The 12473-nt window shown below is 41.0% G+C and overlaps 1 protein-coding gene across 2 annotated transcripts in view; it reads right to left on the reverse strand.

The window, feature by feature from the left end:
• LOC137603836 (A-type potassium channel modulatory protein KCNIP2) overlaps positions 1-12473 on the reverse strand; it is an 83463-nt gene that overhangs the window by 70761 nt on the left and 229 nt on the right. The window lies entirely within an intron of this gene.

Here is a 12473-nt window from a genome sequence, read left to right on the forward strand (position 1 = left end):
CATTCCGAGTACTGTACAGATATGGATACAGATAATTTAGATGGTTGAACAGATACAGATACAGATACAGATACAGATACAGATACAGATACAGATACGGATACAGATACAGATACAGATACAGATACAGATACAGATACAGATACAGATACAGATACAGATACAGATACGGATAGTGGTGTACTCGCTCATTCTCAATAACAACCGCAGTAGTTCAAGGACAACTTGATGATACAAATATACTACAAATGATTAGATGCTACAAATAAGAGGGCATGATTATTTTAGAATAATCAGCAAAATAAAGAAAACATTATGAATTATGGTGTGTCTAACTTTAGGGCATTGACACAAATGTGGAATAGCAGTGCTGCTTTTATGTGTGGACATGTGGATGGATGGATGGATGGATGGATGGATTGATGGATGGATGGATGGATGGATGGATGGATGGATGGATGGATGGATGGATGGATGGATGGATGGATAGATGGATGGATGGGAGCTCTCCACAGATAACAAAACCAGAATAGGGAGCAGCGTGATGCATTAGGACTGATTCAATCTGAAACTATACTCAATACTTTTCAGTGCTGTCACTCTCAATCAAAACGTGAAGGATAATATCTGAAGTAGTAAATAAGATTGTCTCTTGTATTTTAAAGACTTTCCTCCTTTCTTGCAGATAATATAAGGAAAACAAAAAAAATTGTAACTCCTTTATGACCTTAATCTAACTTCTCCCTGCCACCATCACTGAACAACCAGGTCTTATGAATAAATCTCCCTTTGTTACAAACAACCCCTGCACGCACACACACACACACACACACACACACACACACACACACACACACACACACACACACACACACACACACACACACACACACACACACACACACACACACACACACACACACACACACACACACACACACACACACACATTATTTTGCATTACAGTGCCCAGCGAACTGAACTTGCGCCTGCCCAGGCATGAGAGCTGGAGCTTAAACTATTAATTTTACATCAATTTTAATCACCTTTTCCACCTCTGAGGAGAGGACAGGAAAGGAAAGGAAAGGAAAGGAAAGGAAAGGAAAGGAAAGGAAAGGAAAGGAAAGGAAAGGAAAGGAAAGGAAAGGAAAGGAAAGGAAAGGAAAGGAAAGGAGGAGGGGAGGGGAGGGGAGGGGAGGAGAGGAGAGGAGCATCATCACTCATACTACAAGAGACAAACTTTGGAGGAGAGATGAGAGAAGGTGAAAATGGGGGAGTGTGTAATGGCCCTCTGCTTCTTCTGTCAAACACTAAGGACAACTTGATGTAGAAACACTTAGGAATATCAATGAGAGACTCCCTTAAGACAAACAAAAAAAGAGCACACCACATACAAATTACCTGACCACCGGTAAAAGCAGAATGGTAATTCACAACTAGAAATTGTTCAGATCAGAGTGACATGGACGGATTGAACCATCGTTGTTAAACATGTTAAAATCAGGCTATTTGCATAAAAGACTCATAAGTGATATAAAGCAGCAATTTCATCTAAGACAATATTTTCACACACCGGTTTTCATTTGCTCGATAGTCATTAATGATGCCAGGACAGCTGTAGTCTAATAATAAATCATCCGCAGTGGTTTTATGTAAAATGCAGACATCAACAGATAATAAACAAACTTTTTTTCATAAATTGATAATCAATACATCTGTAAACGAAAATATTGTAAGAAATAATGATGTTAAAAATTCAATTGAAGTGACTGCACTGATGAGGTTTATTTTGAAATATAGCGACTTACAAACAGTGTATTCAACGTAGGAGAAATACTGATCCTTTCCAATAAAAGGGTGAACAAGTCAATCAAATAATAATAATTACTATAATGAGAATTAGTGGTTGGGGACCGCTGATCTAGGGGTTAAGGGAGACAATGACACCTGAAGTGTGTTCTGGACGTCCGGTCTACTCCGCAGTTTGGTTTTCTTTACGGTCACTGCGGAAGATCCCACATTACAAAGACAGGAGGTTGGAAATGAAAACAGGGTTTTCCATATTTTTGGGGCGATCTCACGATAATCTGCCTTGACCTCAACCCAGAACACTGGCGCAGTTGTGGGCGCTTAATTATGTGGGTTGGTAACCTTGCACGTGACCGAGACCTGTCAATCAGACAGACGTACGCATTCGTCTGTGCATCATTCCACACAGACGTCACTTTTCAAAATAAAACATCTTTCAGACTCTGAAACAAATAAAACGAAAGCAACGTAAATTATTTTTTCATTCTGTGCGGCCCGCTACCAAATAACTCACAGACCGGTACCGGTCCGCGGCCTGGGGATTGGGGACCACTGATATAAAGGATCATTTTAGCCTTTGACATTATAACTAAAACACATATCTGTAGTTGAATGTTTTATGCATTATTATCTTTAGTAATAAATTCATGAGAGTAAAAGTCTTCTAAAAATATCATCCAATCAACTTAGGAGGAGTTTGACTTTCAATAAATATTGTACACTTCTAATCCTGACTGATTTCAGCCCTGGCTAGAAAGAGAAAACTAGACTACCGTATATGAAAGTTTAGTTCATTATTCTTTGCACAGAAGATTTCAGTAAGTTTTGGTCTTAACAGCATTAAGAATTAGTAGAACCCAGTACTAGTGATATCACAGGAAACCTTGTCAGCCTTTGCTCTAGCACCACATACACACATTTACACATGGATGCTGGTGATGTTGAAACATCAGGAAAACTTTCTAGTAATATTAACCAACAGTAGCATTCCCTATGGGTGAGTCAGGGGAGCCATTAAACACAATCACTACTATCTCTTTTGGTGCCAAAACCCAACAGAGCCCCCATCAGTCATGAACACACAGGAGGAACCCACAGGCATGAATAATATAGTGGACTCATCAATAATCATTACTCTCTTAATCACTTTTTCTTAGTGTGAATGAGGATGTTTACACCAAATCCTTAAAACCACCATCATTGGGAAGAAATGTCTAAAAGTTTGGAAAAGAGATGTTGACCTAAACAAAAACAAACAAAAAATTCAGACAAATGCTTTCAGTTTCTTAAACCACACAAGAAAAAATAATAATATCACTGGAAGACTGTGGAAGTCGTGACTTGAATGATGAACTAGAGAATAAATATCAGGAGAGTGATATTGGTGTTAATTAGAGGCATACAGAGTAGTCATACTATACTTCACTAGGCTTCAAAAATAAAGAAATATATGAGTCTTTTGGCACAACATAACATTATTTTTAGCATTAGGAATTCAAAAAGATTGTGTAATAAACTGGGTCTGGTCCAAAGAAAGAGCCAGATAGACGTGGAGGACATTACTTCTATTGAGGAGGACGAGCTGAGGTGACTACAGGACATCACTGGTTCCAACGTTGAGCTGCTATGACTTGAATCTTGCAAAACCACATTTATAGTCTTTTAATAATATAGAATTCCCCAAATAAAATATATATTTCATTTATATTATTTTCTCATTACATTTCAGATGTATTCTAAAATTGTTGATAAAATTACATTTTTATATCTTTAGGCTTCTTGTACATCTTCCTCCTTGTATATATTTTTAAATTTACCCTTGTAATGTTGTTGTTACTTACTTCTCTTTCATTTATGTTCCAACTTTTTCCTGTATTCATGTTTCTCAAAATATCGAAATTTTACATTGTTTACAACTGACCTCGGATCTGTCAACATGTTACTAATCCAATTTCAGCTGAGACTTGATTGAGAAAGACTCTCTCTAATATGTTCACTGCATCAGAATGAGGCCGTTTGATTGGCTCCTGAGTGTTTCACCCTGCTGTATTCCACACAGCGTTCAGTCCACCTATGAGGATGGAGAGCGGCTCTGATCCAGGTTAGTAAGGTCCCACCGCTGTCACAGCTGTCACACCGACAATCAATCAACCTGTGTGTGTGTGTGTGTGTGTGTGTGTGTGTGTGTGTGTGTGTGTGTGTGTGTGTGTGTGTGTGTGTGTGTGTGTGTGTGTGTGTGTGTGTGTGTGTGTGTGTGTGTGTGTGTGTGTGTGTGTTGATTAGTGCACTCTATTAACTCATGAAATTCTGGTACCTGGGATCGGTGCCTGGGGAGCAGCACTTACGGAACGTAAGGTTGCTGGGTGAGTAATCGGTTTACCAGTGCCAGAGGGAGATGGGTGCGAGGGGTGAGGGTGGGTCTGTGGGTAGGGGTGAGTGGAATAGGATTTTCAAGCCCCACAGTACACAAGCAAACACCCACAGCAAGCGGTGTGCAATGAAGGAGATTAAAGCAGAGAGACTTCTGAGTGTGCAAACGTTGGACTTCCAAAGTCTTCGCCATGGAATTTAAAAGTGTGTCGTTTGGCTGTCTGAGAAGAGCAACAGACTATTTCCACAGTCAAGTCAGAACATGGTGACATTGTTCTATGATACTGAATACAAAATGCCCGGCTCAGCAGTTTGATGTCTCTCAATAACCTTCTGTCACACAGTTCAAACACTTGAAACCAGCCTCCAACTTTCCTTCTGCCGTGTCACACTGTGCATATCAGGTAAGGATATGGCTGACTTCAGCATCTCTCCTGGGAAAGATAAAGACCGAGCTGTCAGTTAGTGTCCCCCCATTGACAACCTGGCTTCAGGCTGACAGGGGACCCGTGATGAAGGCAGCCATTTTGAGGCTAAAGTCAGGACAGGCTAGAGCCTGCCAGCGAGCTAATGATGCTCAGCAATATCACATTATCCCAGATGTTTGAAAGAACAGCTGCTTTTACAGCTTCTCTTTCATCAGATGACAACACAATGCAGCATATCAAACAGAGCAACTATACTCCTCAAAAGTCCCGTTGGATTCTCTGCTTTTCAGGATGTCATCCTACCAATATTCCAGTATTTTTATGTATGTACTTGTGTGTGTCTGTGTGTGTGTGTGTGTGTGTGTGTGTGTGTGTGGCGGGGGGTTCTTGTGTGCGTGCATGTGTGTGTTCTTTTTCAATCTGTTGGACTCCACTGAGACCTTGTTCTGTTCCCGTTGCAGGATGTTGGATGTTGCCTTAATGGTCTCTTCACAGCTTTAGGATCATTTTTTGAGGCATAAAAATTAAAAACTTCAGATATCTAATTAAAAACTGTTGTTTTACCAGGGACAAGACCAGACATTGCTGTTTTATTCTCTTCAGTCCAGTTAAACTCTCCTGATGTTTACAGCCATATGGCTGCAAATCAGTTTTTAACGCTACCCACCAAAAACAGCAGACAGCATTCTCTATTAAATCTGTGCAGTGGGAAACAGTGAGTTTATTCCAAATACATTATCTCACAGATACTGGTCAGGTTTTGCTCATTGATCATATTATAGCTGTACTTGCACATGTGTGTTTGTGTGTTTGTGCTATGTGAGTGTGTACGCCTGTTTATTGGCATCTTTTCCAATGTTCTATCAGGACTAACTGATGGATGTAAGAGAAGTTGCAGAGTTCTCCTGAGCCAAGTCTCGCTTCAGTGTGTGTGTGTGTGTGTGTGTGTGTGTGTGTGTGTGTGTGTGTGTGTGTGTGTGTGTGTGTGTGTGTGTGTGTGTGTGTGTTGTAACAGCATGATTGACTTTTGTTTTGATGAGAACAAACACAAGGTTGTCTCTAATCACCTCCAGCTATCTCCTTACTTTTGTTCTGTCAATGGAACTGAGGAATCATTGATGAATAAACGACCACAGCAGGTCTGTCCCAAGCTGAAATACCTGCACTGTTGTTGTTTGCTTGTTTGTTTGTTTTTTAATTTTTAAGTTATTAATGTGGCTTTTGGCAAAGATTAGATCAAAAAGTGGATTACACTCCAATCGCATCGCATGTAGTCCCACTGTAAAAGAGCATTGCGGTTAATCTTAATGGCAATTGTGTGATCTATTTATGAGCTTTATGTCTTAATCATCATTACATCCACCAAAGGGGTTATGTGATTGGTTCAGATTGTGTATTCGTCAGCAAGATTGCTCAAAAACTAATAAATGGATTTGGATGAAAATTTCATCAACGATGGACCTTCCTAGAATAACCTGGAGGTGCTACAATTTTGATAATGACCTGGACTAGGATCTGGTGAACGTTTGCATTCTAATATAAGAGTTTAATAAGTTTGTACACTAAAAGCGGTGTACAAAGCAACCAGTGTATTTTATTCCCGCATTTGCAATGACGGAACAGAAATGGGATCCACACATTCTCCCTGAAATCCTCAGTTTATTGCAGCTACATGTTCTCTTCAGACATCCTCGACACACCTAGTATATAAACCGTCTCTCTCCTACAGTGATTCTACGGCCTGAAATATGTAAGCTGATGACTTTAGAGGTCTCATATGCATAATGTGTTAAAGGCCACAGCGGAGGCGGGACAGGAGTGTGACCTACACAGTAACATTGTTTAGCTATTTGCTGATTTTTCCTCCTGCCCATACTGATGAGCTGGTGTCAGTTTAGAGGAGAATAGCTGACTGGATGATGAACACAAAATCCTCCTCTAATGCATGTCCGATGTCATGAGTGACAGATTACCTAAGTGAAAGTGAGAGCAACAAAATGAATGATTGATAATGATTTCTGACTTCTTCTTCTTCTTTCGGCTTTTCCTTTCAGGGGTCGCCACAGCGAATCAGTTGCCTTCATCTAACCCTGTCTTCTGCATCCTCTCCTCTCACACCAACTATCTTCATGTCCTCTGATAATGATCTCTGACATGGAAACACAATCAGACTCAGGCTGCAAACACAAAAAATGACTTTACACATTTGTAGCCCAAACAATCTGACAGGTGTTTCGATTTTTAATTCCTTCATTTTCGATCTGTGACTTTAACTTTTCCCAGCCATTATTTTGCTCCCTATCTCCTCACCTTTGTTCTCCACCTTCTCTTCTCCTCTTCTCCCAGCAGGCATTCAGAAATGGGTGCGTTTTGCAGAGAAAGGGAGGAGGTCAGGAGAAGGGGGTGGGGGTGAGAGAGGGCAAGAGCGAGGTGAGTAAGTCTTATTTTAATTAATGATTGCCTCACCCTCAGTAGATTTGCTCAATGATTAAAACTTCTTAAGATTGACTCTGCGTGTTAAGCTCAGATCCAAATCAGTGTGAAAGTGATGGAGGAGATGGAGCGAAGTGAGGGGTCAGAGAGGAAGTTTGGGTTTGTGTTAGCCGACGCCTTGCAGGGGAAAACAAAGGTATGGGAGCAAATGGAAGGAGGGATCATTGGAGGAGAGGCATGAAGAACTTAAGGCACTCCATTGGAGACAGAAATATATATATGATGTTATTATATAATATGATTTGAGACAGTGGAGACAGTGAGGGGGAGTAGTGTGATAGAGTTAAAGAGAGAACCTGAGTGCATCTTAAGTGGGGACTGTCAGTCAGATTATTTAAAAATATAATGAGATCATTAGACAGAGGACAGTAGAGACAGGATGGGTGATTATGTGAGCTTCTTGATTTCTTAGAGCTGACATCAAATCCACTTCACCTGAGGAAGCACAAATTTGAATGTCAAAACCAGACTGAGGCCTCAGGTGGGCAGCCACCATATCATTAAAGGGCTACATTGATGGAGAAGAGATGGGCATGAGCCGGGTATGAGTGGCAGGACGGGCCTTTAAAAAGGACAAACAACACCGACAGACTCCCAAAGAGCTGGGGTGTAGACGGTAAAGGCATTTCTGTCTGCAGCCCAAGTCAACTTCATGGGCTTTGCTTCCGTCCTTCCTTTACCTCTTTCCTTGATATCCTGTCTTTCATTGCTACCCTTTCCTTCCTTCCCTCAATGATGTAACCAATTTGACAGATAAGCCTAAGTGAAACACTCCGAGCATTCCTCCATGTAGGATTCCAGTCATTTTAAATCAGCATTTCTGGCACTTACAGGGAAGAATAGGGGCCAAGGATCCCATCGAGGGTCCCCAATGAGCCAGCCTGTGTCGCACACGTCCTGGCACATCACACGACACATTAATCCAAGACTTTTAATTACTGCCTGTGGCCATTATGATTCTAGCCATGGCAAGACCTGTCATGCCATGAAGGTGACTCAAAGCCAAATTCCCTCTGACAAGTTTGATTAGAAAGGCAATCTTAGCCCTAGAATTGGCTCGGGCCAGCAGTGGTAACCGGTATCCACTTTAAATTACGTTAAGTAAGACTTTAATCTCAGGCATCCTCACAAGTCTGTCAGTGCAGCATCACCTATCTTGAATTTAATGAAGCGAACAGTAATTTGAACTGTGGAACAATCAGCAGCAAATGTTTTTCACATTCCCAAAATGGACCACAATCTCTTCCCTGTCCTCCATATATTTAACTTGCCCAATGCACAACCACAAAAATCAGACAGTTTGCACAATATAATTTTTCTATTTGAGGGTGACTTCACTTTGTTCACAGATTTATAAATAATTCCCTTTTCCCTTTTTTTTTTTGTAAATGCTTCATACGGTGCGCTGCAGGTATTTTCTATATCTCTAAATAAGATATGCTTGAATATGGAAAATGTGACGCATGAACATGGCTCAGTTATTCTTATAAACAAAGATTGTAATTTTAACTAAGAATGAAATTAGTTCCTTTCTTTGTCCAGTAAACAGCATAAAACTAATTAAAGAATGTCAAGTTTCTCAGTGATTTAGACAAGCAGCCAGTAAACCAAACATTCTTGAAGTAGAGTACAGCGTGGAGACCACAATCATTCATATGGGAGGACTCAGAGGTCATAGGGTCCCCAGTGTGGTAGATGCCCTATGCCCAGATCCTGCAACACAATGCAGACAAGTTTTAACATCTTTAATTAGCTTGGAAACACAATATAATTTAAATGAGCACTTTAGAACACAATGGAGTTGCTCTGCAGCTGAGGGGCTTAACCTGTGTGCTTGAGCTGTCTGATATTGTGTAGCACAAACTCCTTGTAACTCATTGTCAATGTATTTCAGATATTAGCCTAAGGTCAAATCACTTACTTTACATCAGACAAAGAATGCAAGAATATATGAATTATAGCACGAACAGATTAACGACAGCAACAGAAGTAAAAGATGAGCTTTCTGTATACACATGTTTTTTTTCTTTGCCTCAGTGCTTCTTGACTGTAGTTTTCATTAATTTCTGTGTGTGTGTGTGTGTGCGTGCGTGCGTGCGTGCGTGCGTGCGTGCACACGTGCATGCGTGTGTGCACATGTGTATAAGATGGCGTTGCAAAGAGTAAGAATATTAAAAAGGGTTTGTGCTTCACGAATACATTCAGCAACAAATATCAAATCTTCTTTATAGAAACTAATTTGTGTCTAAACTCAGGCCCTACCGTGCTTTAAGCAATAAGGGAAAAGTCACGTTCAGCTTTGCCTCTTTCACATTTATACATTTTAACTCAGTTCTTGTCCATAAAAAAATCCAATCACTCGCATTCAATATGGCTGATCTTCCTCACACGACTCAACAAAAATTTTTAAAAAAATACAATTTAACAAAGACAACAACTTTGGGCTTTGCTATTGACGAGCAGGGACAGAGCCCACTTGGAGCTGGGAGGACAGAGTTGGACAAAAGTCTGATTCTGAAGAGGTGGATACACTGTGGATTGTTGGCTTGTCCCCAGAGGTTGGCAAACTAATTCATTTTTCATTTTTGCCCCTTAGTCCAATACTTCTGGAATTCCTTCATTTTTGGAATTGGTGCACTCGTATAACCAATTAATTTAGTTTTTTTACAGTTTAATTTTGTACAGATTGAGATTGATGTTCACACAAAATACTCCTTACAAAAAAGGTGGTGCTTTTTTTTTTGTCCAGTCATTCTTATAGTTTTCTACTTAGACAGAACGAAAGTCTGGATTTGACAGGTAATCTGAACGTGACAAACAACTGCAGCATCAGAGTGGAGAGGCATGATGCAGTACAAAATACAAAACTAAAAGAAATACAGAAGTACATCTTAACGTGCATATACCTGTATAAAAAAACATTTTCTTCAGCAACTTGTGAGGTAATGTAACTTCCAGTATCAGACCAAAAAAAAGGATGACTTTCAGAATGGCTGGACAATTAGTCCTGATTGAGTGTGTGAGAGAAGGAAATGAGAAAAGTCTGAGATAATAGCGGCTTATGTATACATGAAACCAGTGTGTGTGTGCGTGTGTGTGTGTGTGTGTGTGTGTGTGTGTGTGTGTGTGTGTGTGTGTGTGTGTGTGTGTGTGTGTGTGTGTGTGTGTGTGTGTGTGTGTGTGTGTGTGGTGAAGGAGGAGATTACTTCACCACGTTTCTATAATTACCTGTCATCTCTCAGCTGGTGCTCTTAAACTCAACGGGGAGCGTCAGGCTGCCTCACACTCTGACACGGTGTTCCTTTCTGAGAGGGATTTATTTCTAGATGGTTACATGATTGAAGACCACCCACATTACCTTTGAGCAAGGCAGGTCAGCTTCCCTTCAAGTGTGCACTGACACACACTCGCACACTCTCTTCTCTCACACAAGTTGCTTTAAGTAAAAAGAATGACTCACCTGTAGCTCTCCTTCCCACACAAAGAAACCCACTTAAAAATCCATTCGCACAAAGACGTGCCCTCACATCACATCACATCACATCACATCACACCACACGCTTTTCTTTGGGGGGAGGATTGGAATATGTAGAAAATCAGCCTTCACCTGGCCTCTCTCTCTCTCTCTCTCTCTCTCTCTCTCTCTCTCTGGATGTCACACACACACACACGCAACTCTGTAATAATTAATCACCGAATTCACAGTTTAAAATGTGTCATTAAAGAAGTAAATTGCTTCGTTACACTGAGTGGATTGTCTCCTTCTCTCTGAACTATTACGGCTAAACACAGGGGGGAATGGGACTGATGGTGTGTGTGTGTGTGTGTGGGTTCATAGTTCAATCTGCTCCACTGTCATTAAACATGCATCTCATTAACAGTCATCACGGAGGCCAAAGTAAAACTGCAAAGCAAAGAGCACCCAGGAGAAAAACCGCTCAAGTCAAACAGCTGGAGGGTCCTCACGGAGCTCCGTGGTGCGCGCAGCCCTGTGGCTTGGATGACGCGCACAAACGGGCAGCGGAAAACCCTAATGGGTGCTTCTGAATTCAGCAGAACAAAATTCCACAATTTTTTTTATTTTTTAAATCTCAAGGACGGACCGTAGGAAAAGTGTGAACTCACCCACACACGTACCCGCACACACACTTCCATATTCACAGATCCTGCAAGATATATCGACAGTACAGTCCATTCTGCATGTCTGATGCACACACACTCAATACCTTCCAACGATTTTCTAAATTGTTAATGCATGAACCGCTAATCGCTTTGCTGCTAATACGTGCACAAGTGCAAATGAGATTACAGCTCAAAGCAGACGGCTGTCTAGAAAGACGCATTTGCTCGCTGCAGGCCCAAGACTTTTTTTTTTTTTTTTTTTGGCACACGAGCAATAATTTTATTTAGGCAGTTGTTATTTAATAAGCTGACAAAGGCGGCAGGCTAAGAGCTCAAATGTGACATTGGGAGGCTGCAGTGGCAAGAAAACACCTCAAGAGACAACCCGCGCTGAGCTCAGGTATGCGCAAAGGCATGCTGGAGCGCTTCATCCTATTGTGATAAGTGACGCGTCGAGTGTCACTGCAAAAGCAACGTGGAAGAACTGTCAGCTGTCCGCTCACACATGGAGTCAGAACACAATATGAAATGAAGTTGTCTGTTTAATCCCCAAAGCAAAAAAAAAGTGCAATTTATATTCGTTAAACCCAGTTGGAAGAGGAAGTCAAGAGATGTGAGTGATTGCTGGTTAAAGTCACTCCCATCAAAGCGGAGGAGACCTGATGATCGGACACCAGAGCCTCCAGAAAGGACATCTGAACTTCCTTTTGACAACAACAGCCAACAATGAGGTGGCCTCCCATCGTAGTGCAAAACCAGCACAACCACTGCCGTCTGCAAATTATTGAACTTAAACGGAGCTGTCGTTCACCAACATTACGCACAACATTACGCAACACACGAACATGCGACACTGACATTCAAAGATTCAATAAGCTGTGTACATTTTTTATGATGTGTGTAGAATTTCACCTCTTTATTTCTTTCTCTTTCCTTCTCATCAGAGAAAGAACTGATGCTCCACTACTTTGGTGGAGTCACACCGCTCCTGCTCGAATAAAAGAGGGGGAACGGTGTTCCCATGGAAAATAACGATTGCTATCAAATAATAAAAAATAAAAAGTTCTTAACGTGTTTCAAGTAAAATGTCGATTTTAACAATTATTTCTTTAGGTGAAGAGATGAATGGCGGACAGCTTATGACATCTCAGAGTCTCCTGAAGTTCGCTGGGCCATGTGTTTTTTTTCTCAGATGATCAACTTTGCATATTGAATCTTTATTTTCAGCAGACAATTACAACATGCACCGGA

The sequence above is a fragment of the Antennarius striatus genome, chromosome 11 (genome assembly GCF_040054535.1).
Source record: "Antennarius striatus isolate MH-2024 chromosome 11, ASM4005453v1, whole genome shotgun sequence".
Lineage (NCBI taxonomy): Eukaryota > Metazoa > Chordata > Actinopteri > Lophiiformes > Antennariidae > Antennarius > Antennarius striatus.